General features: G+C 36.4%; 1 long non-coding RNA gene across 1 annotated transcript; it reads right to left on the bottom strand.

The window, feature by feature from the left end:
- Window positions 1–397: 397 nt before the first annotated feature.
- On the bottom strand, window positions 398–14830 carry LOC5568280. Its single transcript, XR_002502235.1, has 3 exons — window positions 14745–14830; window positions 8056–8337; window positions 398–1021 (listed from the first exon to the last, which is right to left on the bottom strand). It is a non-coding gene; the product is annotated as an uncharacterized LOC5568280 (long non-coding RNA).
- Window positions 14831–16995: the final 2165 nt, after the last annotated feature.

Genomic DNA, 16995 nt, shown 5'->3' with positions numbered 1-16995 from the left:
AACTTTTGAATGTTTTAACATTAAGCTACATGCTATGTCGAACTACTGAAACACACAAAATGATTTAACATACAAAAACCATTAAATTATCACATATGGTGAAATAGGGAACCATTATGTCCATAACTATTATAATATTGAAAATTTCTTTCCACTGAGTCAATGTTTCAAAATTCACAAGAAACGACGGTTGAAAGTCGGGTAATAAATAATAAAGTGTTGAAAATTATAATTGGTATTTGCCAGACTCAAGCATCATTGGGCATAATAAGAGAACCTGAGTACAGTAACCTTTCATCCTTTCATCTTTGCGGCTTTGATATGTGCTATTATCATTCACATTGAATAATGGAATTGAGTTGGGATTGATTGGGATTTTTTAAATCAATAGAATTAATTTATTTAAAAAATGTTCACCCGTTTAATACACCTTTATTCATATACTAGATTATAGTCATACATGTACACTGTTGTTGACTTAGCATATAAATATAGCTTCATTCTGCTCTTAGAATCGTTTGGTTTTATGAGCTCTCGTAATAAAACAGCTAGTCTAATTATTTACAAATCCATGGGTGGTACAAATGAATTCACATTTGATTACATTTGCATGTTCCGTAATAAAGTTTCAATTTCCTGAAAGGTGAGTTGTTAGAGCGAAGTGATAGCTTCGCCCAGCCTAGGCTAGACCTTTTCAATTTCCGTTTGCTGACTAGTGATGTTGGTGATTTCCGCCATGTTAGTGCTATCACGTAGAGTGTAAGTCCTTTTTGAGCTCCGTTGGCTGTAGCTGCGGTCCAGATCCATATCGGTGGAACAGCACAGCTGTCTAAACACACAAATGTAACAAGCGAGCAACGATGTCATTAGCACTGTTCCGATTATCACTGTTATCACGAGTAGAACGCTAACCTCGCCTTCCATAGCAGGATAATGCTTCTTTTGGGACTGGACAGGCTTCCCAACTAGAGCGTACGAAATTTTCCAGCCCGATGAGTTTAATAATTTGCTTTTGGTAGACCTGTGAAATGAAAGACAACAATGTGGTGCATTAATTAGTATCATTCATTGATGTCATGCCTTAGGGGGGTCCCGTAGCCTCAAGGTTACGCTTTCGCTTTGCCAAGCGGAAGGTCATGGGTTCGATTCCCAATCCCCCCACACAAAAAAATTCCGTCCAGCCACCAGAAAACGCCGGACGAAGGACCGTATATTGGGGAACACAACCATCCTTCGTCAGTATCGGATGGTGACTGAGACACACTGACCCTCTTTGTAGGCTGTTGCCTCACACGACACGGAAATATGGCAAAATGAACCACCGCACACCAATGGACTTTGATATGGATATGGATTGGACGAACGACAGCACTCTCCTCTACCTGCTCGGTATAAGAGAAAATAGCAATATGAACTATAAATAGATTGATACTCGGCATAGTAGTGACCAAGAGCACGGAGTGCCTATCAAATAAAAGTAAGGAAAAAAAAAATGATGTCATGCCTATATTTTCACGCAGAGATTATAGACAAATGGTGCAAATCGGCTTTCAAGTGAATCAGTGATCCTAAAAATACTATCTTTCTGGAATACATTTATTGAAAGCTATAGGATCACACAAAACTGAAACTGTGTTACTGTTTCTCAATATAAAATTTTGTTTGAAAAGAAATGTTACCGTCGATATAATAATCGATGCCAAGTTCCAAAAACTTTAATTACATACGTCGAATAATAATGAAAGCAACTTTTCCACATGTTCAATCAAGGCGATTATTTCAATTTACGAAAACATTAGAGTCATTTTTTAGTTTGGACCTAGGTTTTGAATAGCTTTTAATAATAACTGCTATGTGTATGATATCAACTGTTGTAAAATTAAACAGCTCGTCTTCTTTATCATTCAAAAAACGAGCGTTTCAATTTAAAATATTTTAAAATGTATATGGTTCCATTGAAGAAACGTAATCAAATTACAATTTTATTAGTAAATTCCACGTTTACTTGGGCAGTTTAAACCATAGTTGCGTTTTTGAATATTGCATCAATCATTTGTTGCAATTGTTCTAATAAGAAAGCAAAAGCAGATATGTTATCAGAGCTGGTAGGTACATATTGGAAATTTTCCGTTGATGAAGGAATTGAAATTAAGGATACTCGCTGCGAGATTTGCATAAATAGGAAGCTCTGTTCGAATTGACAAAATTCAAACGATTATCCGCCTCAGCATTGCACTATGGACCAGAAAGGCCCTTCGTTTAAAATGATGTTCGTCCAAATTTGCAAAGAATTGAAATAGCCATGGGGGCCTTCCTTAGCCGAGTGATTAGAGTCCGCGGCTACAAAGCAAAGCTATGCTGAAAGTGTCTGGGTTCGATTCGCGGTCGGTCCACGATCCTTTCGTAATGGAAATTTCCTTGACCTTCCCTGGGCACAGTGTACCATCGTACTTGCCACACGATATATGAATGCGGAAAAGGTAAATATGGCAAATAAAGCTATCAGTTAATATCTGTGGAAGTGCTAATTGAACACTAAGCTGAAAAGCAGGATCTGTCCTAATGAGGACCTAATTCCAAGAAGAAGAATAAGAAATCCCCGAGGACTGTCTTGTTCGGACGGCAGACTCAAGAGTTCTTTTGAAGAGTGAGTAAAGGTGAGCATTCCAACAAGAGAGAGAGAGAGAGAGAGTACCTGAAAAATTTCCTCTTCAGAAAAACGGCAAAATCGTCTCCTCTTTGCATCGCAGAGAAGTTTCTATCAAGTCTGCTAATTTGTAAAAAAATATGGTATACATTCTTCCATAAAGTTGTCAAGCAACTTGGTCAAAAAAGGTTTTTTTGTTGCTCTTAAAAATTTCCCATTATTGTCCAGTTTTGAGCTTGTTGACAAAAGGTCGTTCATAGAAAACTGATTCCCTGGCCCCAGCGTTTACAATTATTTATTTGTTTCTACATCAATTAACTTGATAAATCGTAGCCAACAATATATAGGTTCATGGCCGCTTCTCCCCATCCTCGAGTGCGACCCACGCTCTCCAGGTCCTGGTGCACCTGATCAATCTACCTAGCTCAATGCGCCCTACGCCTTCATGTTCCAACCGGATTCGAAGTGAACACCATCTTCACAGGGCTGTTGTCTGACATTCTTGCAACATGGCCTGCCCAGCGTATGCTTCCAACTTTAACCATGATAGTGGTGTGTGGTACTGAATGAACATTGTCATAGATCTTGTCTTCCAACCCTGTTATGATGGTTGACAATCAAAAGCCTGTTGAAAGAACTCCGAGAATGTAACATCGGATCGGACATCAAACGATCTAGTAGGCATGGCACAACTTCGACGCCTCACTCCTATAGTAATGTCAGAATGGAATGCAAGGTTCTTCGTGGTGCTCCCGCTTGCCAACAACGATTCTGAGCTTCACATTTGGCGATCCTGCCAGGAGTTTTAAATAAATTTTCGTTTTTCCTGGAGAGCCTGGATTCGATAGCAAGCGGGAGTGTCCACTAGGAAATGTGTTTGTGTCGAGTGCTTCTTAAACCGCGTGTGAAAATATGTATTCAGAGTGATTGTGGAGTGAAATTTGAATCTGATAAAAAGGCATCTGTAAGTAAACAGCAATGTGGTATTTTCTATGAATAATAGAAAACTGATTGAAGAGGAAATATGACATTAATATGCATTAGCCGCTTCACTACTCGCTGAAGCAGCAATGTTTCTCTCTGTTCTTGTTGTTGCTCTTATTGAACACCAGCATCACCTCAACTATTTGAGTTGCGCGATGCAGGCTTTGAAGTGAATATTTTGTTTTGCATTTGAATTAAAACAGATTGCTTCGATGGAAATATTTGAATGTAATAGAAAGTGTTTCATCTATTTTATCCGATTCAAAGATTATGATCATTTCGAGCTGATTCACCTAAGTTATGAAGTGCGCATTCTGCTTTTATCAGGGACCTATTTTCTGCATAGGTTGAACGGAAAAAGGAATAACGTTAGGAACTGAACTATTTTTTTTTGCAGAAGTCAATTGAACATATCCGTACAAAACGTGTATAAAAAAAATCGTATAATTAAGTATAATTTGTAAAAAAATGTGATTTTGCAAAAGAGAAGTGAAGTGTTAAAGTTATTAGTGGTTTTCATGAATATTATTCAATTTGTATAACTTATCAATTAGTAATTTCAATCGAAAAAAAAACTCCCGTAACATTTATCAACTGTGCAAATTTCTATATAAATAATAATAAAACTTCGCTTGGGTTGTATGTGATCATTTCATCGTTTCTTCTGTGATGATACACACATTTCTATATCTTATCTCTCCTGCTTTCAAATAAAAACAAAATAATTTCAATAAAATAAAATAGAGTGAAAAATGAATGTAAGTGTGTGCAAATATTCCTAACCATGGGCGATTTTGAATTGGTGTTCCAAAAGTAGATTTTTTCGTTCCAATTAATCGATTTTTTGATGTTGAAACAACATGAATTCCTAATACAAGGGATTTGATCTTATTTTGAGTCGTTGTTCTTGTAAATTTGCTTACGAGTGAAGAAATCGAATCGATTTGAATAAAATCGATACAAAGGACGAATCGAATTTTAATCGATTCAGTATTATCGATGTTTTGGTCAAATTTGACCTATAATGCACATGATTGTTTTCTTTCCTATTTGCTTCAGTACATTGTGTATCCCGTAATGTTTAACGAACAAGTTAAGTGTGAAGCATACTGAATCGGTGAAATTTGTGAATTTTGTGTCGATAACCGGTGAGATCCAAACTATTCAAATCTACTTAATTCATTATCATTTCTAAATAAATGCCATGTTAAAAAAAATAAAAAATAACATGTTTGAAAAAAATATCCCTAACGCGACTGGTGGTTGCTATGAAAAAATGCCCTTAACACAATTGGTGTATGCAATGCAAAAAAAATGTCCTTAACGTGACTGGTGGTTGCAATTAAAAAAAATATTATTGCCGCGATTGGTGGTTGCATTTGGTTTGGTATTTGGTTGTCTTTAACGCGACAGATGGTTGCAATGAATATGTTATTAACTCGACTGGTGGTCGCATACTTGTTCCAAGCAATCAATGTTATTGATATTGCTAGCGCGACTGGAGATCGCATATTTGTTCTAAGCAATGGTGGTGTATACTTACTACCGCGACTGGTGGTCGCATACTTGTTCATAGTAACTGCTATTGATGTTGTTCATTCGACTGGTGGTCGTATACTTGTTCCTAGTAAGTATTATTGATGTTGTAAGCTCGACTGGTGGTCGTATATTTGTTCTATGCAATGGTGGTGTACACTTGCTACCGCGACTGGTGGTCGCATACTTGTTCATAGTACTGCTATTGATGTTGTTCATTCGACTGGTGGTCGTATACTTGTTCCTAGCAAGTATTATTGATGTTGTAAGCTCGACTGGTGGTCGTATATTTGTTCTATGCAATGGTGGTGTACACTTGCTACCACGACAGGTGGTCGCATACTTGTTCATAGTAACTGCTATTGATGTTGTTCATTCGACTGGTGGTCGTATACTTGTTCCTAGCAAGTATTATTGATGTTGTAAGCTCGACTGGTGGTCGTATATTTGTTCTATGCAATGGTGGTGTACACTTGCTACCGCGACTGGTGGTCGCATACTTGTTCATAGTAACTGCTATTGATGTTGTTAACTCGACTGGTGGTCGTATACTTGTTCCTAGCAAGTATTATTGATGTTGTAAGCTCGACTGGTGGTCGTATATTTGTTCTATGCAATGGTGGTGTACACTTGCTACCGCGACTGGTGGTTGCATACTTGTTCATAGTAACTGCTATTGATGTTGTTAACTCGACTGGTGGTCGTATACTTGTTCCTAGCAAGTATTATTGATGTTGTAAGCACGACTAGTGGTCGTATATTTGTTCTTTGCAATGGTGGTGTACACTTGCTACCGCGACTGGTGGTCGCATACTTGTTCATAGTAACTGCTATTGATGTTGTTAACTCGACTGGTGGTCGTATATTTGCTCTGAGTAATGGTGGTGTACACTTGCTATCGCGACTAGTGGTCACAAATTGGTTCCTAATAAAAGTGATGTTCACATGCATGCGCGACTGTATCTATAGAATAAGATATGTAAGCCCAATGATGGCTAGTAACTTAGTAGTTATGTTATATCAAAACAAGTAACAACAGTCAAACAAGTCTTTGAGTGAGTATTTCCGTGAAAGTACGGTGGATTGAATGTACAACAAGATGAAAGTCAAACACTGATGCTACTCTGTTGAACGCATATATGTCAGTTTATTAATAGCAATATTTTGTCCAAAATTCATCTTAGATATGTCATTTCATATAATTAGCTTGCCGTTTCTAATGTATGGAACAACATTCAACCGATCAATAATTTCAACGCCGTTCTGATTGCGTGGGTATCCTACAGCGGAAAAATGTTTCAAAGTCGCATGTACAAGTGAACAGTTGAAATATGGAACAAATACATCGGTGAAGTTCATAGCGATGTGAAATATACATCCTGAATTCCTGAAAGCTTTCGTGATGACGGAAACGATGGGAAAACTCATCACTTCAAACTTTTTTTTTCCTGAGAAGAGGGAGGATGTGTGGTACTGAATGAACATTGTCATAGATCTTGTCTTCCAACCCTGTTATGATGGTTGACAATCAAAAGCCTGTTGAAAGAACTCCGAGAATGTAACATCGGATCGGACATCAAACGATCTAGTAGACATGGCACAACTTCGACGCCTCACTCCTATAGTAATGTCAGAATGGAATGCAAGGTTCTTCGTGGTGCTCCCGCTTGCCAACAACGATTCTGAGCTTCACAAGTGGGTTCGCCCTAGAGTTGGGTGAGCTCGTGGTTCATTCTTCGACGCCACACACCGTTCATCTGTATACCGCGGAAGATCCTTAGCTCTCGGCGTTCGAAAACCTCAAGAGCTTGTAGGTCCTCCTCGAGCATAGTCCACGTCTCATGCCGTAGAGGACTGCCGGTCTTATGAGCGTTTTGTACATCGCTCATTTGGTAGGGGGTGAATTTTTCTTCTGGAGCTCACAGTAGACACGACTTCCACCGATGATACGCCTTCGTATTTCTCAACTAACATTGTTGTCAGCATGTTTTTTGTTTACAATGCATTCACCACAAATCAGACTCTTATTGATTCGCGTTTGAGGTGGGTGAACAAATCTGCCACTGTTTTAAATTTTCTCCCAATAATATCCACGTCGTTCGCGAAGCAAACAAATTGCCTGGATCTCGTGAAAATCGTGCCTCGACTGTTAAATCCGGCTTGTGTTTTCAAATGTGATATCTCATAAAAGCTATCTTCATCTTCTTATTCTTCTTTTTTTCTTCTTAGCATTACGTCCTCACTGGGACAGATCCTGCTTCTCAGCTTAGTGTTCCACTTCCAGAGTTATTAACTTAATAAATCTTTGCCAAAGCTGCCATTGCGTTTGCGTAATTGTGTTTTGCCTACCAACTTGCTATTTCGAAAAAAAAACACGCCAACTTCGATTGTGAATATATCTGCTTGGGACAAACATATAAATATCTTCTGGCAGCATACGAAAAAAAAGGTTTCTATTTGAATTATATAGAAAAATAATACAGATGCGACTTTTCCATTTTCTAAAAAAATACCTCGCAAAACAACGCTTTTTTCTAGAAAACATGGACCTTTTTATAATGTTGGCTAAGATCTATGACTGAATTCATGGTTATTAAAAAAGTCAGAATATTTTTTAAGACCACAACATATTTTAAACCACATTATTGACCTTCCAGCCGATCATTAGATAATTGTATCATAATGTACGAAGTGTAATGAAGTAACAACAATTATGTTTGATAGTCTGTTCTAAGATCATTCGTATAATGTTCAAGTCGAGAGAAAGGTAGGTTTAATGTTAGGGGAATTGAGTTTTTTTTATTACCACTACTATCGACATTTGAATGTAATTTTGCAATTCATTTTTTGCTATTAAGCTTTTTCAAATGGTTTAATATTTTCCGTACCTTTATTATGCTGGGTTGTGTATTCTTGTTTCCAGGGCTAGCATTCGTTGTCTACTAGTGAAGAGCATACAGTGTCTTCGAGCTATATGATGCAACCATGGCGAAGTGGACGATAATGATGCCAAAAGCTTCTATGACTCTGATGGAACATATAGCCCTAAATCGTATGGCTCTACTTTGATTTTTTTTGTCAATGTTTCTGATCACGCTCGCATTGGATAAACATGTTGCTCCAGGAATCGCTGGATGTAATGATGAGTCCTTTAATTAGCAAACAGTGCCCTGCAGATAGAAGGTAAAAAGAAAATAATTACATCAATTAAAGTGAAACTGGAGAAATTAAATTCATGGATTTGTTGTCAACTTTACATTATAGAGAAGAATGTACGTATTTTTGGCTTTCCTTGGAATTTTCTCGGACATACGCCAACAAATTACGTGTTACGAATGTGTCCTCCTGGGCAGCAGAACCTTCTTTTATTTCACATGTATAGTTCAAATAAATTGTGTAGTAGTTCAACCTAGGATAAGTATGAAATACTAAGCTGATCATCGTGGGTTTGAATCACACCGGTCTAAGATCTTTACGGATTGAAAATTTTCTGGAATTCCCAGGGCATAGAGTATCTTGATGCTTGCAACACATGAATACACATGAGGGGGTTGAATGCAAAGGGGTGTAAGAGACAAAAATCTGCGTTTGAGAAAAATGAGTTTGGAGTTTTTTCAGTAATTTATCATACCATACAAATTTTATGGGGACCAAAAAATCAAAAAATCAAAAAAATGATCAAAATGTCACTTACACCCCTTTGTGTTTGGACTCCTCACATGCAAAAATGATCGATGGTCTAACAATGCTCTTAGTTTCCACAGTTAGTGGAAGTGCTGATAAGAACACTCAGTTTAGAAGCAGGCTTTGTCGCATTTGTGACTCGGCTTACCTGTAGAATATTTCAGAAAGGGAGACATTTTGCTAAATTCGGAATTTTGCCACTAGGCGGCGCTAGTGAGCATGAAATTTTTGTTTTGAAGATCTCAGGATCCTGACCACTTAGAAGGATGGCGTATTCGGCAAAGTTGTTCGGTAACTCAAGGACTATCATTATTCGAGCTAGTTGATTCGAAATGTTGCGCTAGTGAGCATAAAACATTTATTTTGCAAATATCTCAGGAGTTTGATCACTTAGAAAGATGGCCTCTTCGGCAGAGTTGTTTAGTAGCTCAAATGCTTTCTTTGTTTTATTCTTGAAGTTCGAGATTTTGTGAAATAATGATAGTTCCTGAGCTTCTGAACAACTTTGCCGAAGCTGCCTGTCTAAAAAGTCAAAATTCTGCAGTATCCGCAAAACAAAAATTTTATGCTCACTAGCGCCGCCTGGTGGCAAATATATTACTTCTTTGCTCAAATAATGATAGCCCTTGAGCAACTGAACTACTTTGCCGAAAACGCTATATTTCTAAGTAGTCAGGCTCCTGAGATATCTGCAAAACAAAAGTTTCTAGCTCACTGGCGCCGCCTAGTGGCAACATTTTGAATCCACTTGCTCGAGTAATGGTAGTCCTTAACTTATTGAACAACTTTGCCGAAGACGCCATTATTCTGAATGGTCAGGATCCTGAAATATCTGCGAAACGAAAGTAAAACTTCCATGCCTACTAGTGCCAGCTAGCAGTCAAATTCTGAATTAAATGAGAACAACTTTGCTGAAGACCCCAAGTTTCTAAATTTACTGGATTTTGCGATATACCGATTCGAACCGTATATACTGCTTTCATTATTATGCGACTTTCATAAACATTTGTTTATTTTACCGCATTATAAAGGGCCATACTGTAAATAAAAACTGTCGAGTACAAAGTACAACAGCGTGACATCCCGATGGTTAATTATTCGTATCGATATCCACGTAAACTTAAATTACCCCTACATTATACCAAACGCATTTCTGGAGGTTATTTTATAAAATTATAAAAGGGCCCATCTGATAATTGGACGCCTAAAAAGGCCTAACAGGACAAAGAAAATTTCCATCGAAATCAAATTAACTCTTTCGTACTATTTTCCATTTTTCCAATATTTCATAATTATATTACATTGTTCACAACAAATTGCAAAAGGGCCTGACATGTTCAATCAAAGAGTCAAACGTAAAAGGACCGATCTACCGATGCTGTTTGAATTCGACCATTTTTATAGCTGTTGAGATTTATAATATAATGGGTCAAGAAAAATACTATAATGAATGTCGAAAACGGCATTAATAGTCATTAGGCATAACGGCCATTTGGCATAATTTGAAGTATCCATTTCCAAATATTATGTTTCTTGTCATTTTAATTTTAACCAATTTTATGTCATAGGTTTTTTCATGTGACAGGTCCGTCTATGCATTTGTTTACATCGGTGGAGGACCGGAGCATACACGAGGCTGTCATTTTCATAGAAGAACTGTCAAACAGCTTCCCGATCAGCTGTTTTGGAACATCATGTGAATAGGCCTATTGTCCTTCTAGACATGAGTACCATTAGTGCACCAGTACACAGTGGTTCGTACTAGAAAAAATTGTCGGCCAAAACCTCAAACTTTCTTTAAAATAGCTCAAATCATATATTTGACATATTTTATGCCATATTTAAGTATTAATGTTTCTAGTTTTGGACTGATAAGGCTGATACAAATATTAATTTTCTTTTATGTAACCCCCCCCCCCTTCAAAAATCCGAAAATTTTAAAGGGGAGAAAAAAAAAGATTCATCTTTTTTTGACATCAGTCAGGTTTTTTAAATTATTAAAGTAAAAAACAGATAAAATATTGACCCAGAGGACGATAGAAAAAAAGTTTAACAACTATCGTTAGAAACACAAAATTCGAAAAAATAACTTTTTTTTACATTTTTATTTTTTTGTTCCTTATTTATTTTTAACCCCCCCCCCCTCGTACCTTCCAAGTAGTCTCGTACATAAAAGAAAATTAATATTTGAATCAGCCTAATTAGAATAAAAAGGTTTAGACTATACATTTGTAACTTTTTGAATCTCTCAAGTTTTTCAAAATGGTCAACTTGGGCAGGCTAGTTCTCAGCTATTTACTGACGGATTAAAATTAATATTTTCACATCATGTCAGGTATAACATATTTTTGCACATTTTTTCCATGCACAACACCAATAGTAAAAACGAAATTTTTTAAACGATTTATCCAAAAATATGGAACCTCTACACAAAAACCATCTTATGTTAATTGGTTCATCTCGTCTAAATTTACATTTTTTTTAGATATGCCATTTATTCAAATTCACTTCGGTGAACTCATGATGTGGAAAATCAATCAAAAATATATATTGCAGTATCACCCATTTCATCAGTATCAGCATGATTGCCAAAGCATTTGACTGTTTTTATACTTATTTTTCGTAAAGTAAGTTTTCTCGACTTCCCAGGGCATGAAGTATCATTGTACCTGTCACACAATATACACATTCAAAAATGGTCAATCGGCAAAGAAAGTTCTCAGGTAATTACTGCGGCAGTACACATAAGAAATATAAGCTGAGAAGCAGGTCCCAACTGGGACAAAGGGACATAACGCCAGAAAAAAAAAGAAGAGAAAGATAGGTGCGAGTTATTCGTTCGTTTTCATGAAGCCATTCATGGCTACTACGATTGCAATGCACGTACTAGCGTATCACAGGATTGTTATTATTCAACTGGGCTTCGTGGCCTTGCGGTTAGCGGCGTCAGTCGTTTAGGCGTATTGTGCCACAAAGCGTGGGTTCGATTCCCGCTCCAGTCGGTGGAAACTTTTCGTCAAACGAAAAATTCATCACTAGGCTACTGGGTGTTCTGTGTTGTCCGTTGCCTAATGTTCGTGATTGTTCAGTCTGTGCAGCCTTTGGCTGAAGACGGTGTAAATTGTCTTTTTAGAATTGCACTCCGTACACCTTTAAAACACGTTAAAAGTGGTCTATCGCAAGTTTTCGCCAAACAATTTGTACCATACTTGAAAGCTCTTGTTTTTAGCTTTCGAATGAACTTATTCTCATCGCGGGCATTCGCGGGCTACTAATGTCTTAGGTGTCGGCCAGGGTAGACGCGTCACGCGACGCGACGCGAAAATCCTTTGGAGTTTGACATTTCATTATTAATAATTGTTATTCCTTCCCAGGCAATTTTCGCGTCGCTTCGCGTGACGCGTCTACCCTGGCCGACACCTTAAGGTACTTTTATAAAAAAAATATGTTTTTGGAGAATTTTTTGCCTAAATTTACTTTGTATAAATTCAATGAAAATTTTTATTCTATTGTACTTTATGTATCTACAATCAACTTCTCTGAAGATACCATGGCGGGCTTTTGGAAAAGGAAGACATTTGCGATAACAGAACAAAATTTGATATTTTGAAAAAATGAAAACAAAATATGACGTAGGAAAACACTGATTATTGAATCACTTATTCAGAGAAACAACATAAATGCAACATAAACTTAGTGGCGAACTCGTTCATGGCGATAAGTCACTTTAATAATTACAACAATAGATAAACAAACCTCACATTTCTACTTTCTACAAAACTTAAGTTTGGGCAAAGTTTAAAAATATTTTGTTTTGCTCTTAAAAATGCGAAGATGTTTGAACTTTGGTTTTTTGAACATATGAGATTGAACTTTTTCCTCAGAAGTGTATTTTTAGATGAGGATCTCTTATTTAGCTAAATGACTTGTTTTACGTTCAAGCCCTTAGATTTACTAATTACATTATAACGTTTTTGAAAAGATGCAAAGATCTTGAGCCTCTTTGAAAAAGATTTCTATAAAAAATCACTCTAAATAATGTTTGCCTCTTCCGGTTTTTTTTTTAATAATCCGTAGGTTATGCGGCTGACATACAAAATTCAAATAGCTCGTATTTGACTATAACTCAATGTTTTTAAATGAAATTTTGAGGATTGCTTCACTATTAGTTGTGGTTTCATGAACAATTGGGAAGTATCCAGCTTTTTACGCTAACATGCCATAAAATTTGAACCACCCCCTTCTGACATGTCTTGCCCACACTATAATTTCCTTTATGGCAAAATCAAAGCAAGCTTTGTGATGTAAAAAAAAAATCATTGAAACGTCAGAAGTCTTCATTCATGGCTTTGAAAATAGAAAAAAATGTTTCTTTTTTAATTGTTTCATTATTTATCATTATTTTAGGTCAATGAAAAGCATTTGAAAGCAGCAACTTGGAGAACAGGTTTCCTTTTATCATGAAGAATCTGCATAGCTTTACAAGCTGGACAAAGAACAAGACAAGGTGTTGAAATGTTTTTTTCAGCGGGACCTTCCACTGTGAAACGGATTTTTCATTTCCACTGAACGCCTTTGTGCTTAAGTAAAGTGTTCAGAGGATATTATAAGTTTAAAAGGTGATTAGCGATATTTTACTCGAAAATAGACCATAAAAAGATAAAGGCGTAGATCGCCAAGTCTTCGACCGAGTTCCATGTGTTCTACGTCGGTGTTTTGCTGGTGTTGAAACTATGCCATGCTATGAGAATAACCTTTTTTTTCTCCCACACTTTTAAGAATCTTCTGATTGTACGAAATTAATCGAAAATAATACCAATCTATTTCTATAGACTAGCCTCTTCTTATCCTTCTATATTAGTCATCTCACGTTACTCGAGGGGAGAGTAACTCGATTTTCAGAAAAAAAAATCCTGTGCATTTGAACAAATTGTCCAGCACGTTCCCATTGGGCCACCAACCATGTACGGCTCATATTCATGGACGCTCCCATATTGGCTCATACTAGGTATTTTAGAGAATTCAACCATGATGCAAATCTTATCATATCCATATTTTTGCTCATTCCGAAGTTTTTAAGATGCTGTCATTGTATTCCTAAAAATAAATGAAATTAGTTTCCAAAAAAAAGTAAAACGTTGAAAAGATAGAAATTGAAGCTCCTGTAACTACCATGATGTACCTACAAACAAATGTAAATAGTGAAAATTGTTGACAGTACTATCAACAATCTTAAATTACAGCCTACTGAGATCAAGCTATAAAACTTGTGGACAAGAAATGTCAAATACAATTCACCCCCTGTAGTTTTATAGCTAGCGTAAAAAGCTGGATACATTCGGAGTAGAGAAAGTGTACCAGTTATGGCTATAGTGGTTCCCTATTTTGTCATAAGTGTTTTCTCGAAAACTTTCACATTTTGAATATTTTTGAATGTTTTTACATCAAGATTCATTTGATATCAAACTACTAAACACACAGAATGATTAAAAATTTGAAAAATAATCAAATTATCACGTATGGCGAAGTATGGAACCATTATGTCCATAACTGGTACACCTACCCTATTGTTGACAGAGTTATTCCAGAACTTCTCTGGGTCAGGTAGGGTAAAAATCACATAAACTTCCTTTTAGAACTTATTTATCATTTGGAAACGAAATGTTTTCAAACAAAAAGTGGGCATACCAGTTATTTATAATAAGTTATGATGAGCCCCTGGCTTGGAACATTATGAAGGTTGGACCATATTCACACAGGTTTATAAATTAATTTAAAAGGAGATGTCTGCGTTTAGTGGTTTATAGCATTCATTAAGCTTTAACAGACGTGTCTTGACAATATTTATTTATTTATTTATTCTGATCTACCAAATCTACTACAGTCTACTCACCCAATTCTCGTGAAACATTGCCGTTATACGCATAATATCCCATTTTGCATAATGTGCATCGAGTTACGTATAATATTTTTTGCAATTACGAAGAAGACCACTTGTGGGTATCAGAAATTTTATCGGAATACATTCATCATTATTTTACAATTTCTGAAATATTGTTGTGTAATGATTCATTACGCAACTCAAAACAGTTGCGTAATGAGAAAGCGTTGCCTAATGAATCATTACAGGACTGGTTTCATGGTGGCTTTATAGCTACTCAAGTAAGGGACTTGCACTCCAAATATCATAAAAAAATGATTAAGATTTGGAAAATTATGGCTATTTGTTGTTTTTCTACGTGAATATTGTAATTTTTGGTCAAACTTTCGATGCATGGGACCAAATGAAGATAAAATATTTTTCACTATTTTATGTAAGGGCGTTTCTAGGCCTATCATAAGGATGCTTTGAGTTGTATTAGTTTTTGCATAAATGCTTGGAAACAATTTTCGGCCCATAGTGGGGCAAAAGTTCGAATCAGCGAGGCAAAAGTTCGACCTATGTATAAACTCACGGAAAAATTTGAAAATTGCCTAAAATCCACATATTATCTTCAAATTTAGCAAAATTTGCCTGATCATGCGGTGTTCCCGCGGATACAATCCAGTAGGGAATAAATAATACGAAGAAAGATACGTTCGAATTCACGGTTTATTTCAGACTGATATGTAACAGATTTTGGCCTCCTATTTATATTCCACTCTTCCCTATTTTGTTGCATGGATCATTCTAGTCGCCTATTGTTGTATACAAGAATGTATTGTAGACTAACTGTTATACAATAAGTATACTGCAGAATCTTCTGGAACTGTCAAGAATGAATGTCAGACAATGTATAAGGTAAACAATAACATTGTATCTCGATCTAGAACGAACGAATGGTAAGTAGTTTTACTTTGCCTATTAATTATATATTTATCTAATGTTTTGTGTGTTTCAGGTATGATGATGAGTATGTAGGTAACATGATGAACAGGTAAGTAACAGTGTTGCTGGTTTGGTGGTGAGTTGGTGTAGTGTTTGTGGCCTCATCATGAGGCATGTTTGTCCACCGGTGTGGTGCGGAATGATGCACCCCAGTGGCTTGTTGTTGGCCACAACATGCGGAAAATGACACCAAAATTTTACATTTCCACTTAGTTTTGCGAAAAATTGCTATTTTTGGGTATATTACAATTAACACTGTTTAGGGCAATTTATATATGAAAATTTATTGTGTATTTTTCGGCAAACACAAGTTTACGGCTGGTATAAAGTATGCCTGTCATAAAGTATCGATATTTTGTGTGCCCCATACTAAATTCGTACTCTTGCCCCACCGGTGGGGCAAAAGTTCATTTAAGACAATCAATTTTGAAACTGTTATAACTAACAATGGGTAAATATTTTGACACAGGTTTGTTCAGCAAAATTATAGCCAATATGTTGAAGGTTCACTGTATAGTATTTGTTTTGTTTCATCTGCTATTCTTTTCCTGGAAACTTTGATTATACCACTAAGGTCGTACTTTTGCTCCACCTTACTCTATATGCTCGAGTCAATCCGTGTTTTTTCTTATAATTAAAATATTCTCAAACAAAGAAGTGCTCTTTGCATGTCAAACGAGTATATTATTAGGTAACGAAAAAATGCATTTTGGTCGTATTGACGCTTACGTCGACCATGCGAACTTTGGTACCGTAATCCGGGGTATCATTGATCAGCGGGGTAACATTGATCGGAATGACTCATCTCGTAAAAAGTTCGTATCATCATTTATTGATGGAACATTTCCAAATCACGATTGGTGCTTCTCTTTCTTATATTCATAAGCAAATGTAAGTGAGGATTTCTGCGAAAATTGCGTTTACCCTATGCGTAAATATGTCATCTTTTCGAAACAATGATTTCAATGGGTAAGGATGACACTACCGAAGATTCATGTCTCACATAAGTTCTGCAAACGATATGAGCAAGGAAAATGCTGTTCTTACTAAAAATGGCATCGCCGAAAACGATTCCGTTGTCAAAACTTTCATAAGTATGCTCAATTTGGCAACATTAACGAATTACTGTAAAGAATATAGAAATCCCTTAGGAAATTGCCTGCCTTTAGGCGTATTCCGTGGTTCGAGGTGTTTTTAATTTTAAAATAACTCAAAAAGTAAATGACTTGTAAGCGTTTGGCCTTCATATTCGGCTTCAGGGGCCATGATTCAAGTA

This window comes from Aedes aegypti, chromosome 1 (genome assembly GCF_002204515.2).
Source record: "Aedes aegypti strain LVP_AGWG chromosome 1, AaegL5.0 Primary Assembly, whole genome shotgun sequence".
In the NCBI taxonomy this organism is placed as follows: domain Eukaryota; kingdom Metazoa; phylum Arthropoda; class Insecta; order Diptera; family Culicidae; genus Aedes; species Aedes aegypti.
Note: the sequence above shows the minus strand (reverse complement) of the source record. Positions and strands in the feature narration are given on the sequence as shown.